The following is a 17139-nucleotide window of genomic DNA, read 5'->3' on the forward strand; positions in this document are numbered from 1 at the left end:
TCATCGCAATCGCAAAACCAAGCTTCCCTGTGTATTTCGTTATATAATGAAAACACATGAAAATACATTGAAAATGGCCAATATGAGGACTTCAAATATTATGAAACATCATATATAATGTCGTTGAGTCCGCATCATTGCATCGCACACATGAAGGTGTAAAGGCTCTGCCCCTTGGTTTCCCCAATTATGGTCCGTCAATGTGATGTGGGCCGTCAATCTTCGTGCTTGATCAACGGTCCACATTTAATCGTTGATCGCAAGCACAATGCCCCTATTGTCTATGTCGATACCTCGGCCGATGCGACCCGCCAATAGTGACCTACCGATCTGATCATTGGTGATCGTTGATTGGCAGTGTCTTGCACCGATTTCCGCTGCCTACTTGTGTCAATTACAATTTTCCACTTAGATCTGGGCCATTGATTGGCCAAATCTAATGGCTACTATGTGTTAGATTGTTTTTCGTGGTTTTGGAGTGTTTTTGCCTCCTGATAGTGTATTTTCACCCTTGCAAGGGCTCTCCTCCTGCACTTATTTTGATCTTTGGATTATTTTAAGCAACTTTGGAAGACTTCAAGAGCATACATGGATCCATTGGCATGGTTTTAAGAAAATTTGGAGACTTTGGGGCATATTTGGATCCATTTTTAGGCCATTTTCCAACAAAGCTAACACTGGCTCCTTCTGGGGATGAAAGCCTCCCTGTGACGTTTCAAGAACTACAGAACAATGTCTTTCCTGTAAAAAACAAGATCAAATCTTCCTCCTAGTGTTGCATTGGGCACGAAGTCTATTTAGCATGAAATAGAAAACTTGATAAACATATTTACAATACCAAGGCTTGAAAGCCTTAACTAAAATAAAGTTTGAAGAATATCCCATTTACTGGGCCATCAAAAGCATCTCCTCCTTCCTTTAATGCATCCCTTTTGAGAACGCAGTGACCAAACTTAAAATTGACCCTTTTTACCTTTATATCAAAGGTTTCTTTCTCTTGGTCAATGTGCATATCAGCAAAATCATCAAAGACTTGCCAAAGCTTATTAATTTGATCATCTACTTCAAAAACTTTCCAGCATTTGACATTATCAGGCAGAGATGGTCTATATTTCACCTCATCTATGTATGCTTTCAGCCTTGGATGTTTTGTTTGGAAGGTTTTGTACACCTGTTGAATGATAAGGTCTATTGCATACTCTGTTATGTCATTTGTGAAATAAAAAGTTAATATAAAATATGAATCAATGTATTCCTCTGTGGGGGACACAAGGACTACACTTGCTCCTGCAGCTTCTTTAGAGCAAGCTCCTTCAAAGAACATGTCTCAGATCTGTGGGCGTTCTTCCTCTGTGATCTGGCAAACTAGTTTTTCAAGCTATGTAGAGGCCAACTGAGATTCTTCAATCTGAAGAAAACAAGCTCAAAAATTAGTGTCAACAACATAGATGGGATAATTAGTGGGATTCCTCTCATCACTGTTGGTACAAGCCAGCTGAGCTTCTTTGTATAACCTCTTATTTTCACCTCCAAAAACTAGGACAGTAGCATAGGATAAATCATTTTGCAATGTTCCACCCAATATCTTGATCTAACTTCTAGAAAATAACATGCCAAACTTGTGGGGTACATCTGCTACCACAATATCCATCATCATGCTCTTCATGGGCAGCTCTATGGCTAGAGTTTTGAGGATGGTAGGATCAACTACTGGTTGCTTCTGCTTATTAGCTTGTTGTTTTGCAGGAACAACAGCTTTATGAACAGGAGTTTCCTTGACATTATTCTTCTTTGACTTCAGATTATATCTTTGCTAATCCTCAGTTTGTAGAACAGCTTCACTATCCCTCTTGGCTGATCTGGTCATTAAATAATAGCCTTTCATAGGCAGCTAAGGTCAAAAAATGGGCACTACCTTTGTCTTCCATACAATGGATCTCATCCTCTTCTTCAAACTAATTTTCTTCCATGACTGCATTCTGAAAAGGGGTCTTCACCCTTTGGTCTTCATTGGCATCTTTGTTTCTTTGCAAGATCTGCAACTGGTCATTTGCCCTTCTATATGGATTTGGATTTGGAGGAGAAAAGGTATTAGGAACCCTTCCTTTCCCAGAATGCTTCTCAACCTTTAATTTGGAAACTTCAGAGGCTAATGACTCTATCATCTTGGCCATTTTATCGATCTTGGGATCTGAAGATGATGAAGGCTCACCCCTCTATCTCCTTCTATCAGCATTACCTTTGAGATTTTATGCAGCCATGATGTTTGATTCTACTTCTAGGGCTGCATCTTGCATATCAGCCAAAGAAGCACATCGCCTCTCCCTCAACAGTAAGCAGAAGTCAGAATCAAAGGCACTGGCATAGATGAGTCTAGTAGAGGTAGTGGTGGGTTTTACTTTAGCTGGTATCTTGCTGTACATGCGGTTAAATCTCTTATTAAAATCAAACAGCAGCTCACCATTTTCCCTCTTTAAGTTCCCAAACTCAGTGTGGTAGTAGAGGAGATCCTTCTTATCCCCCCAATTCTTTAGAAATGCATCATCTACAGCCTCAATATCTGTTATACATATTGAGGTCAGTTATATGAACCATTTTCTAGCCTCTCCATCTAGACTTTGGACAAAGACTCTCATCCAAACATCATCTTCACTAATGTCTAGGTTATCAGCATGGCTATAGAATGACTCAAGGTGTTCTTCAGCTGTAACGCCTTCAGTCCCAGTGAACTTAAGCATATACTTCTGATATTCTCCAGTAGGCATAGCATTCAAAGGAGTAGGAAGTATTAGAGGTCCATACCTAGTAGCTATGATTCTTTCCATTTTGGTAGGTGCTTGTGGGCCTGCCATAGTTGTGGTGGCTATGGGGGTACTGGAAATCTGAACAATATAGGGTTGAGGAGTGACTGATAAGACTAAATGAGTATGATGGATAGGAGGTGAGGTTTCCTTTGGGCTTACAACAAAAGAGAAACCTAAAGAATAAGGAGATTTATGAATCTCTAAGATTTTTTCTTCGCTGCTAGTATTAGAAGCTATACTCTCAACATGTATTTGTTCTATTACAGGCCTTTCTTGAAGAGATATAGGAGATTCTTTAGGTTTACCTAAACATGATGCTCCTTTCTGCAATACCTTTCTTTCTTTGATGATATTTTCAGGGTTAGGTACTGGGTTAGCTTGTGGCTTCTGGGGATTTCTCCAAGTATGCCTCACAAACTGAGCCAGAACTATGAAGTGGAGTCTCCAAGAGGTTCGGCCTCCAGTAGAGTCGCCAGATAGATGGTTACAACCAAAAATGTGCCCAGAATTTGTTTATCATCAAAGCTGGATCTCTATCATTTCCCAGGGAAGCTGAGCTTCAGTTTCCTCTCCCCGGCAACGGCGCCAATTATGTTATCACTCCAGGAAACCTCCTAGGTTGCAACTCGGAGGTAACATATAATATTAAATATTTTTCTCTGAACTATTGGAATGGATGATGGTTTGGATCAAGCCAGATAACCATTTCAACTATGCTTTTATTCAAGACATGCATGAACACCCTCAGCTTATAATACTTTAGACCATTAATGCTCAATAGCTTGTAGATTTAATGAATGGATGGAGAATACTAACCATACCGCTAGATGCATATATAACCACATATGAATGGCTAGCTACAGGTAGTAAAGAAGCTTGCAAATCTAATTTATCAACGCAAAGATAAGATGACAGTTATCTAGCATTAGATACAGAAGAACATGAACAAATTGTTCAAGTGCAAGCTTAGAACAGAAGAGAAGATGAACATTGAGCATATAACAACAAAAGAAGCTTGTATTGCTAATGAATGCAGATGAGAAGCTTGAGTAGCAAGGTCTCAATAGTCTCCAGAAGATGAACCCTTGTTACATTTAGTTTCCAGCCTTTGTAGGCCTTTTACAATGCTCCTGAGCTCTCAAAGGCTCGAAGATTTAATCTATCCTCTCTGTCCCTTAACTGTTTGATTCCTTAATGGGCAAGCATGGCTCAGAGGTTTTCTCCTTCTGACAAAGAAATAACCACCTTCAGGTAGTTTGATGCGCTATCTAGGAGCTCTCTCGTGCCAGAGATGCCCCATAATTAATTTTGTTGTGTTGCGCTATCTGCTCCATGATCGTTTCAGTTTTTTTTGGTTGTGTCATGTTGTGTTGTCCATGATTACTTTCTAGCCTTTGTCCCTATCTCCCGGCCTCTGTTAGGTAATGGAAGGGGTCTGCGTGCCTCCGTGATCTTTTAAACATTTATAATGATTGTTTTTTGTTTAATACAGAAAACACAACAACCTTGTAAAAATCTTGCCAATGCTCTGTTCTTCCAGACTTGAAAAGTCCTTAGTCATGGCCTATCTTCCTATTGGTTCTGCCTTTGCAGTGATATCACATCTCCACCATTGATTTGGGTGTTCTAGATCCAACGGTTGTGATCTATTTCGGGCGGCTCTAGTTTTCTCTCTCTTCATCCTAGACACGTGGTAGCCGCTATATGGCATCGGGCGGAGCTCAGCCTAAACCACTTATCGCCTTTGGCTCTCCTGAAATCCTGCCAGTTTTGTGATTTTCCCTTTGTATTGGAAAATACATTAAAATGTGAAAATTTTGTTTTATCGGTTTTGAAATGGTGTTCAACCACCTTAATAAACCCCTTCGAGTCCATAATGTCGCATTGGCGCTCCTCCCATGTTCCCTTTGTATTTCGTTAAATAATGAAATACATTGAAAATGCATTAAAAAATGACTTTGTTATGGACTTGAAATATTATATAATTCATTTCCTAACCCTTTTGGGTTCGGGCTTCATTACAATCGCAAAACCAAGCTTCCCTGTGTATTTTGTTATATAACGAAAATACTCGAAAATACGTTGAAAATGGCCAATCTGCGGACTTCAAATATTATGAAACATCATATATAATGTCATTGGGTCCACATCATCACATCGAACACATGAAGGTGTAAAGGCTTCGCCCCTTGGTTTCCCCGATTTCGATCTGCCGATGCAATGTAGGTCATCAATCTGCACTCTTGATCTACATTCCATAGTTAATCATCGATCACAATCGCAATGCCCCTATTGTCCACGCTGATACCTCCACTGATGCTACCCGTCGATAGCGACCTGCCAATCCAATCATCAGCGATCACTGATCGGCAGTGTCTTGCACCGATTTTCGCTACCTACTTGTGCCGATTATGATTTTCCACTTAGATCTAGGTCATTGATCGGCGAGATCTAATGGTTGTTGTGCATTGGACTGTTTTTCATAGTTTTGGAGTGTTTTTTCCTCCTAATAGTGTATTTTCGCCCTTCCAAGGGCTCTCCTCCCACAGTTATTTCGATCTTTGGATGATTTTAAGCAACTTTGGAAGACTTAAAGAGCATACATGGATACATTGGCATGATTTTAAGCAAATTTGGAGACTTTGGGGCATATTTGGATCCATTTTTGGGCCATTTTCCAACAAAGCTAACACTGGCTCCTTCTAGGGATGAAAGCCTCCCTGTGACGTTTCAAGAACTATAGAACAATGCCTTTCCTATAAAAAACAAGATCAAATCTTCCTCCTAGTGTTGCATTGGGCATGGAGTCTATTTAGCATGAAATAAAAAAACTTGAAAAAACATATTTACAATAACAAGGCTTGAAAGCCTTAACTAAAATAAAGTTTGAAGAACAGCCCATTGACTGGGCCATCAAAAACATCTCCTCCTTCCTTTAATGCATCCCTTTTGAGAAAACAGTCACCAAACTGAAAATTGACCCTTTTTACCTTTCTATCAAAGGTTTCTTTCTCTTGGTCAATGTGCATATCAGAAAAATCATCAAAGACTTGCAAAAGCCTATTAATTTGATCATCTACTTCAAAAAATTTCCAGCATTTGACATTATCAGGTAGAGATGGTCTATATTTCACCTCATCTCTATATGCTTTCAGCCTTGGATGTTTTGTTTGGAAGGTTTTGTACACCTATTGAATGATAAGGTTTGCTTCATACTCTATTGTGCCATTTGTGACCTGAAAAGTTAATATAAAAGATGAATCAATGTATTCCTCTGTGGGGGACACAAGGACTACACCTACTCCTGCAGCTTCTTTAGAGCAAGCTCCTTCAAACAACATGTCCTAGATCTGTGGGCCTTCTTCCTCTGTGATCTGGCAAATTGGTTTAATTAAGCTACGTAGAGGCCAACTAAGATTCTTCAATCTAAATAAAACAAGCTCCAAAATTAGTGTCAACAGCATAGATGGGATGATTAGTAGGATTCCTCTCATCACTGTTGGTACAAGCCAGCTGAACTTATCTATATAACCTCATGTTTTCACCTCCAAAAACTGGGACAGTAGCATAGGATAAATCATTTTGCAATGTTCCACCTAATCTCTTGATCCAACCTCTGGAAAGTAACATGCCAAACTTGGGGGGTACATTTGCTACCATAATATCCATTATCATGCTCTTCATGGGTAGCTCTATGGCTGGAGTTTTGAGGATGATAGGATCAACTGCTGGTTTCTTCTGCTTATTAGCTTTCTATTCTACAAGGACAGCAGCTTTATGAACAGGAGTTTCCTTGACATTATTCTTCTTTGACTTCAGATTATATCTTTGTTGATCTTCAGTTTGTAGAACAACTTCACTGTCCCACTCTTGGCTGATCTGGTCATTGAATAATGACCTTTCATAGGCAGCTAAGGTAAAAAAAGGGGCACTGCCTTTGTCTTCCATACAATGGATCTCATCCTCTTCTTCAAACTTCTCTTCTTCCATGACTGCATTCTGAAAAGGGGTAATCACCTTTTGGTCTTCATTGGCATCTTTGTTTCTTTGCAAGATCTGCAACTAGTCATTTTCCCTTCTATATGGATTTGGATTTGGAGGAGCAGAGGTATTAGGAACCCTTCCTTTCCCAAAATGTTGCTCAAACTTTAATTTGGAAACTTCAGAGGCTAATGACTCTATCATCTTGGCCATTTTATTGATCTTGGGATCTAAAGATGATGAAGGCTCACCCCTCTATCTCCTTCTATCAGCATTACCTTTGAGATTTTATGCAGCCATGATGTTTGATTCTACTTCTAGGGTTTCATCTTGCATATTAGCCAAAGATGCACATTTCCTCTCCCTCAACAGTAATTAGAAGTCAGAATCAAAGGCACTGGCATAGATGAGTCTAGCAGAGGTAGTGGTGGGTTTTTTCTTGAGCTAGTATCTTGTTGTACATGTTGTTAAATCTCTTATTAAAATCAGACAACAACTCACCATTTTCCCTCTTTAAGTTCCCAAACTCAGTGTGGTAGTAGAGGAGATCCTTCTTATTCCCCCAATTCTTTAGAAATGCATCATCTACAACCTCAATATCTGTTATACATCTTGAGGTCAGTTATATGAACCATTTTCTAGCCTCTCCATCTAGACTTTGGACAAAGACTCTCATCCAAACATCATCTTCACTAATGTCCAAGTTATCAACATGGCTATAGAATGACTCAAGGTGTTCTTTAGCTGTAACGCCTTCAATCCCAGTGAACTTAAGAATATACTTCTAATATTCTCCAGTAGGCATAGCATTCAAAGGACTAGGAAGTATTAGAGGTCCATACCTAGCAGCTGTGATTCTTTCCATTTTGGTAGGTGCTTGTGAGTCTACCATAGTTTTGGTGGCTATGGGGGTTACTGGAAATCTAAATGACAGAGGGCTAAGGAGTGACTAATAATACTAAAAGAGTATGATGGATAGTAGGTGAGGTTTCCTTTGGGATTACAACAAAAGGGAAACCTAAAGAATAAGGAGCTTTATGAATCTCTAAGACTTTTTCTTCACTACTAGTATTATAAGCTATACTCTGAACATGTATATCTTTTATTACAGGCCTTTCTTGAAGAGATATAGGAGATTGTTTAGGTTTACCTGAACCTGATGCTCCTTTCTATAATACCTTTCTTTCTTTGATGATCTTTTCATGGTCAGGTACTGGGTCAACTTGTGGCTTCTGGGGATTTCTCCGAGTATGCCTCACAAACTGATCCAAAACTATGAAGTGGAGTCGTCAAGAGGTTCGGCATCTGGTAGAGTCACTAGATTGATGGTTACAACCAAAAATGTGCCCAGACTTTGTCTATCATCAAAGCTATATCTCTGTCATTTCCTAGGGAAGCTGAGCTTCAGTTTCCTCTCCCCGGCAACAGCGCCAATTATGTTATCACTCCAGGAAACTCTCCTAGGTTGCAACTCATAGATGCCTGGTAAAATATAATCTTCAATATTGTTCTCTGAACTATTAGAATGGATGATGGTTTGGATCAATCCAAATAACCATTTCAACTATGCTTTTACTCAATACATGCATGAACACCCTCAGCTTACAAGACTTTAGACCACTAATGCTCAATAGTTTGTAGATTCAATGAATCGATGGAGAATACTAACCATATCGCTAGATGCATATATAAACACATATGAATGGCTAGCTAGAGGAAGCAAATGAGAATACTAATTGTACCAGAATATGCATATATAACCACATATGAATGGCTAGCTACAGGCAGTAAAGAAGCTTGCAAATTTAATTTATCAACGCAGAGATAAGATGACAGTTATCTAACATTAGATACAGAAGAAACATGAACAAACTGTTCAAGTGCAAGCTTAGAACAGAAGAGAAGATGAACATTGAACATATAATAGCAAAAGAAGCTTGTATTGCTAATGAATGTAGATGAGAAGCTTGAGTAGCAAAGTCTCAATAGTCTCCAGAAGTTGAACCCTTGTTACATTTAGTTTCCAGCCTTTTATAGGCCCTTCACAATGTTGCTAAGCTCTCAAAGGCTCGGAGTTTTAATCTATCCTCTCTGTCCCTCAACTGTTTGATTCCCTAAATGGACAATCATGTCTCGAAGGTTTTCTCCTTCTGACAGAGGAATAACCACCTTCAGGTAGTTTGATGCGTTGTTTGGGAGCTCTCTTGTTCCAGAGATGCCCCATAATCGATTTTGTTGTGTTGCGTTGTCTGCTCCATGATCGTTTCGGTTTGTTTTGGCTGTGTCATGCTATGTTGTCCATGATTACTTTCTAGCATCTGTCCCTATCTCCCAGCCTTTGTTAGGTAATGGAAAGGGTCTACATGCCTCATGATCTTTTAAATGTTTATAATGATTATTTTCTGTTTAATACAAAAAACAAAGCAACCTTGTAAAAATCCCACCAATTCTCTATTCTTCCAGACTTGAAAATTCCTTAATCATGGCCTATATTCCTATTGGGTCCGCCTTTGTAGTGATATCATATCTCCATTGTTGATCTAGGTGCTCTAGATCCAACGATTGTGCTCTATTTCAGGCGACTCTTTTGTCCTCGAGTTAACCGCCCGATGAGGGGGTTTTCTCTCTCCTCATCCTGGACACATGGCAGCTTCTATATGGCATCGGGTGAAGCTCAACCTAAACCACTTATCACCTTTGTCTCTCCTGAAATCCTGTCGGTTTTGTGATTTTCCCTTTGTATTGGAAAATACATTAAAATGTGAAAATCTCGCTTTATCGGACTTGAAATGGTGCTCAACCGCCTTAATAAACCCCTTCGGGTCCGTAATGTTGCATTGGCGCTTCTCCCATGTTCCCTTTGTATTTCATTAAATAACAAAATACATTGAAAATTCATTAAAAACAAATTCCTTACGAACCTGAAATATTATATAATTCATTTCCGAACCCTTTCGGGTCTGGGCTTCATCGCAACCACAAAACTAAGCTTCCCTTTGTATTTTGTTATATAATGAAAATGCTCTAAAATACATTGCAAATGGCCAAACCGCGAACTTCAAATATTATGAAACATCATATATAATTCTGTCGGGTCCGCATCATCGCATCGCACACATGAAGGTGTAAAGGCTCCGCCCCTTGGTTTCCCCAATTGTGATCTGCCGATGCGATGTGGGCCATCAATCTACGCGCTTGATCGACGGTCCACATTTAATCGTCGATCACAATCATAATGCCCCTACTGTCTGCACTGATACCTCCGTCGATGCGACCCGCCAATCCAATCATCGGTGATCGCTGATCAGCAGTGTCTTGCGCCAATTGCCACTCCCTGCTTATGCTGATTGGGATTTGTCACTTAGATCTAGGCCGTTGATCAGCCAGATCTAACGGTTGCTATGTGTTCGACTGTTTTTCATAGTTTTTGAGTGTTTTTGCCTCCCGATAGTGTATTTCTGCCCTTCCAAGGGCTCTCCTCCCGCACTTATTTCAATCTTTTGATGATTTTAATCAACTTTGGAAGACTTCAAGAGCATACATGGATCCATTGACATGATTTTAAGCAAATTTGGAGACTTTGGGGCATATTTGGATCCATTTTTGGGCCATTTTCCATCAAAGCTAACAGGAACCAGGATATAGATGTATGGGGAAACGTAAGGCTCATTTTATAAAGGTACTATCTAATAATGAAGAAGAAGAGGAACCAAGAGAAATTCTAGAAGATGGATAATATTGAAATGGCAATGAAGAACCACTGTGGGTGGATATGAAGGGAGTTACTATAGCCAAGCTTTATTGTGTTCCCAGGTATAACACTTTTAGAGTTAAAGGGGTTATGTAGGGTCAGAAAGTCACTATTATTATTACACCCACAATTTCATAAATGCAACCTTGGTAGCCAAAAGGCAGATGACTACGAAATAGTTTGAGGGATTTGACATTGAAGTAGCAAGTGGTTGTCATCCATTGTGTACAAGGAAGGTCTCATTATTAGAGCTCAATATGGGGAATTATTCCCTTACTAATGAATTCTATGTGGTGGAATTAGCCGACACCAATCTCTTTTTGGGAGTCGAGTGGATTATTTATATAGGAATGCATTAGAAAGACTGTCAAACTATGGAGATGGAGTTTTCATGGTTGATGAACAAAGAGGGTTATTGAGGGGAATGACCAATGGTGCTCTAAGGGTTTTCATGGAAAAAAATATGGAGGCCATAATTCAACATGGTGACATAGCTTGGGCTACAAAACTCTTAGTGAAAACATAATAACCTCCAAATGGAAATAAGAATTACACAGGGAACATCCAAGCATTATTGAGAAAGCATTAGGTATTTGGAAATATCCCTTCGGGAAGGCCTCTTGACAAGGGATTTTATAGAACTATAGGAAGGAGTGAAGCTAGTTATAATAACTCCTTACAAGCACCCTAAGAAATTTTAGGAAGAGATTGAAAATACTATATTGGATCTATTGGATATGGGGCACATAAGGCCTAGCTCAAGCCCATTCTCTTCTTTAGTTGTGCTAGTAAAAAACAAGGATGGGTCCATGCGGTTGTGCATAGAATATAGGGCCTTTAACAATAAGAAGATCTAAAAAAAGTACCCTATACCTAGGATTAACAAGCTATCACACAATCCACATGGGCTAGTTTATTTTTCAAAAATTGATCTAGGGTCAAGTTATCACTAAATTAGGGTATGTGAGCAAGATGTACATAAAACCACTTTCAAATGTTGTTATGAACATTGTGAATTTTTATTCATGTCATTTTGGATTGACCAAAGAACTTACAACCTTCTAGTCATGCCATTTGGCTTGACCAACACACTTGCAACTTTCTAGTCACACATGGGCCATATTTTCAAGAATTAGTTGCGGAAGTTTCTACTAGTATTTTTTATTATCTCTTCATATAACAAAACTTGGGAAGAACACCTAAGACAATTGGAGGAAGTGTTGTGTATATAGGAGGAATAATCCATTTTTCGCAAAGGAGTCCAAATGTAAATTTGGAATGACATAGATTCTATATCTAGGGCATATTATCAGTGCACAAGCGGTATAGGTGCATGAAGAAAATATCCAAGTTATACTTGATTAGCCCACGACTACATGGATTTATGGGCATATGCAACTATTATAGGCACTAGTACAAAATGACTAATTAGTTACTAAAAAAACAACTAAAATTTGCATATAAATGACCATTTTTCAATCGGTGACCAAAAGTAGCTAATTTACAACATCTTATAATGCGACCAACTTTTAGTCATTTTTAGCTTAGTCATTAATTGGTTTCCTCAATTTCACCATCTAGTAGTATATTTAGTCATAAATTTGGTCATTAATTTTTCCTTGGTTTAGTCATTAATTATCGCAATTAATGACCAAATATATAACAAAATATATTACTATATGGATCCTCGAGAAAACCAATTAATGACAAAAGAAATATGACCAAAACGTTGGTCGTGTTATAAGATAGTGTAAAGTAGCTACTAATAGTCATATATATGCAAATTTTAGTCATCATTTAAAATCAATTAATGGTCAAAGAAATATGACTAAATTTTAGTCGTGTTATAAGATGTTGTAAATTAGCTACTAATAGTCGTATAAATGCAAAATTTAGTCATCATTTAATAATAAAAAATTATCATTTTCAATATTCATTTATCTTTTTTTGGTATTTTCATATTCATTATATAAACCACTGATTTAGTAGTTTCTATTCATTTCATTTATTCATGTTCATCATTAATTAATATAAACTACTAATTTAGCAGTTTATATTGATTTTATGTGTTTATTATTGATCACCATAAATTAATTAATATGATTTTGCGACTAAATTTTAAGAAAATGTCCTACAATGTGCATGTTTATCTAATATGATAACGCAAGTTACATATGTTAATTACAATACAAAATAATATCAAGTGTAAATAAAAATAATTTCAACCATATAAATTGTACTATATAAAATATCAAGTATTATGAGTTTCCAATTTAATATGGATTAGACTACAATTTACACATAAAATATTGGTTCATCATTTCAAAACATTATCACTATGTTGCCAAAGCATTGCAAGTGAATTCACCAACTCTGAAGGCTTGACCATCGGTCTCTATGAGTGTGTCTTATTCAAGATATTCGCTCTAAGGGTATCACTAGACAGATTATCTTCTCTCTCTCATTTTTCATTTGTCGCTCCAGTGTTATTGTTCTCCTCTTTCTTCAATTGTTGCTTCTTACCATCAATATTGATTTCCTCTCCTAAAAATGAAAGAAGATACAATGCAGAGTATAAGACATGAAATACGATGAATAATTGAATATAAAATAAAGTAGACTATAAAATATTTACATGGCATAGACCTCAACATTTGATAGTGGCCACTATGTGGCTAGATGACCTATATAAACAAAGAAAATAAAATGTCACCATAGAAAATGGAATTGGAGGGGGATTCATCATGCATGCTAGGATTTTTTGTGTGTGCACACATCATATTGCTCACTTCTAATTGTATAAAAAACAAAGAGTATGCACAATGACATGTAGTGACATGTGGGTGTCTATTTGACTCAATGATATGCTTGATTTTTTAACCCATTCCAATCCTACCACAATGAAATTAAGAGAGACAAGGACACAAGAAGGACTATCAATAAATGAAATTAGAGACTTTAGAATGCAACTCAATTGTACCTAAATGTAACGATAAGTATTTGCATCTTCCTGGTCACCGATGAGCATCAAATCACATTGTGAAAAATTCCTTGCATTATGATAATTTGGTTTCACCTGCACTAATCCTCTGTAGTAGTCCCTTGACTTTCCTATAGATATAATTTTAGAAACAATCCTGCTCCTGCAATTCTTTCTTATATGGATCATCTTTGTTCCCCCCTATTGATATTTATTTTTCAAGGCAGTAGAATAGAACTCTCCAATTTCATCATTGCCTTTAAAAACAATGCTTGATTATTTCCAGGTGATTGTTGAACCAATCTCTACTTAGGTCCATGAAATCCTTGATTTGTCTCCATCACAAAAACCTCTTTTCATAATAAAATTATAAATCCCACATATGCATTCCTCGTCCCCGACATACCAATTCTTTAAATTGGAATACTTTATCATTGCTCCCTCGGTGCAATAGAGATCCACTACTGTGGCATGGAGATGTCATAAAATGGTATAATTTATCCTTTAATATATGTCACAGAACTCCTCTCACCTCACAGAACTCCTCTCATCTACAAAAATAAGAGTCCTCTCAAAATTCTTGGTCTCCATATCATTCATCCTGAAATAAGTGGATATTTCCATGGGTGAAAAAGTGTGCTTGGAGATTTAATAGAAGGAGCTATCACTAAAAAAATAAAAATACAATGCAGCATAATAGTTATCAGCAAGAGCAACAACCCTGCCAAGCTACTTCCTAACTAGATAAAGATACTCTTAAATTACCTCTTATAACGAACAGAAGATAACCTCAACTACCTATAGAGTCTACCTATGCATGGTAGCAATGAAAACATTGTCGAAAACAACATCTACAACAACGTTGGTCAATCTCTTCTTCTAGTCAAGGGCATGCCCAACTTTTGAAAAGTATCAAGTAGGTCAAGGTCCACCTGATCTCATCTCCTGTTCTTGTTCTACTCTCTCTCTGTTTAGGTTCAGAATAATACCAAAGGTCTTCGAAATTGATGGGTGGGTAAAAGTTGTCAGACCATTGATTTCTTCCATTTTTAATCATTGTCTGTAAGAATTGAATCTAAATTACAAAAGTCATTCAGGTTCCTTGTTTTTAGCTAAAATTAACCTAATCTTTAGAGAGTTGTAAGGTTTAATGGATCTAAGTATATTCGACTTAAAATATAGTAACATGGTTTAAAATTGTAGGCATTGAGATCAGAATCTAAGGATGAAATAGAAAAGATTTTATGTTCATGATTACAAGAAATTTTAATTTCATGTAACAAAGTTTGAAGAAGGTCTAGTATTTGCATCCTACTAGAAAATTTTCTTACATCACTTGCCCTTTTAATTTGGGCATGGTAGAGTCCATTACACAAACAATCAACCACAAAAAAATGTGAAAAGAAAAAATAAAATTTCATGCATTCTAACCCTAGAAAAGTTAGGGAGGAACGAACTGATATGTACAATAAGGACATGCAAAATGCTTACTTGTCCATTGTCTTTTGATGAATTGTTGGCTGCAATCAAGACCTGCATTATCATAATCATTAAACTCTCAACTCTAGATAAAATTTATGATTTTATCATATAAATCCTCAAAATTATTTACCCATAAGAACAAAAATCCTCTTTAGTAAAAAGGAAGAAGAGAGTCCAAATTCATACCCACGTACAAATTATCAAAATATCATAATCATTAAACCCTCAACTCTAAATAAAATTTATGCTTTGATCATATAAACCCTTGAAATTATTTACCCATAAGAACAAAAATCCTCTTTAGTAAAAGGGAAGAACAGAGTCCAAATTATACCCATGTACAAATTACCAAAATATCCACGCCCAATGAACTTGCACTTATCATAATCATTAAACCTTCAACTCTAGATAAAATGTATGCTTTGATCATATAAGCCCTCCAAATTATTTACCCATACAAATAAAAATCATCTTTAGTAAAAAGGAAGAACAGAGTCCAAATTCATACCCTTGTACAAATTACCAAAATATCCACGCCCTGTGACCTTGCCTTTGCTCCATCTAATAGTTGATGCTCTCCCAAGGTGTTTCCCATGCAAACTCCATCTGGGGTTTGAATCCCATGAAATCCATAGATCACATTGATGGTCTTCCTTCTTCTGGACTCCTAAGGTGTTTCCCATGCAAACTCCATCTAGGGTTCAAATCTCATGAAATCCATAGATCACGTTGATGGTCTTCCTTCTTCTGGAATTTCCACACATATATAGACAAGGCAAAGAAAAATACAGTGCTACAATGTGATGTTGTAATTTGTGAATATTTTATTTGAACCCAGAGCTAAACTGGAAATGAAAAAGAAAATAAATATTTATAATAGAAAAAATAAAAAGAAATATTTATAATATAAAATAAAATATATAAATTGCAATTGGGTTAAATGATTTATTTTTAATAAGAATTTGTTATTTTTTCGTAAGAAGCTAAATTAAAAAGAAGAAGAAGTTAAAAATGATATTGGGATGACTATCCCGAATGCAGGTGATTAATCGCGCTGGTACAGTGCAACAAATCTGGGCTGGCAAGTGGCGCGGCCACATGGCCACCCACGCTTCCAGCCAGAAGCCCACCGCCATAATTAATGGCGTTTTAATGCTGTGTGAAAGCTGAGGAAACCTCACTTTGATCCATAAGATGGAGATTTCGGACCGCCTTCCCCCTATTACGCCTCCTTTGAACTGTAACTGCCTCCCTGCTACTGCAGAGCCGAGCTTGCGCACGACAACAGGGAGAAGGTGCCAAATCCTCTATTGTATTGAAATGGTTGAAGGTGCCCACTTCTCACATAATCTGCTTTGCTGCTTCGACCCTGAATTCTGCTTCTGAACTTCGAATTCCCCATTCTCCTGCTCCCACTGGCCATTCTATCCCTCGTCCTGCTCCTCCTAGCACCCGTCGAACCATCTCCAGCCAGGCAAATATGCCTCGTTTGCGGCACAGGATGCGATGTAGAAGGGGCAGCAGTAGAGGCAGAGCAACTTGCCCTCCCTCGTTGTCCCTCCCTGACTCTATTCCTTCGGATTCCTCCTCTCCCTCGACAGAGGCTCACTTCACGGATCGGTATCCCGCCACCCGCAGTGGTAGGGGGCGTGCTCAGACGACTGGCTCTAGGCATGTTGCAGATGCTCATCAACCTCCTAATGCCTCTGTCCCGACGATGCAACCCTGCCATTCTACCCAGTTCTAGTTTCGTTGCACGCTGGAGCGCCCGTGCATTATTGCTACCATTTCTGTTGCTTTCAGAGAGGAGCCACAGAGCTCTGTCATCCCGGCTCGCATCATTCAGGAAAGGACCGACACCAGCAGAAGGAAAACTCCTGGTAGCAGCTCTGGGACTTGCAGAACACATGGTGAAGCTCTAAACCAAACAGACGCAGCTCCGGGACACAATACTCCAGGCGGAAATACGAATATGGAAGCAACGACGAGTGAGAAACAGCACAACGAAGATGACTTAGAGGCTTACAGGTGTCTAATTGTGGAGGAACCTCTGCCACCTAATGACACCTAGCAGGCCAAGGTTTATTTCAGGTTTCTTTGAGCACCCGGTCACCAACTTAGGGGTCTTTTCTGATGTTTGT

At 38.1% G+C, this 17139-nt stretch overlaps 1 pseudogene; it reads left to right on the plus strand.

Moving 5' to 3' along the window:
* The window catches only part of LOC149229243 (putative beta-D-xylosidase 7), a 91785-nt pseudogene extending 75617 nt beyond the window's left edge, over window positions 1-16168 (plus strand).
* Window positions 16169-17139: the final 971 nt, after the last annotated feature.

Source organism: Pinus tabuliformis, chromosome J, assembly GCF_031772625.1.
Source record: "Pinus tabuliformis cultivar Carrire ecotype Pingquan chromosome J, CPIR1, whole genome shotgun sequence".
NCBI lineage: Eukaryota > Viridiplantae > Streptophyta > Pinopsida > Pinales > Pinaceae > Pinus > Pinus tabuliformis.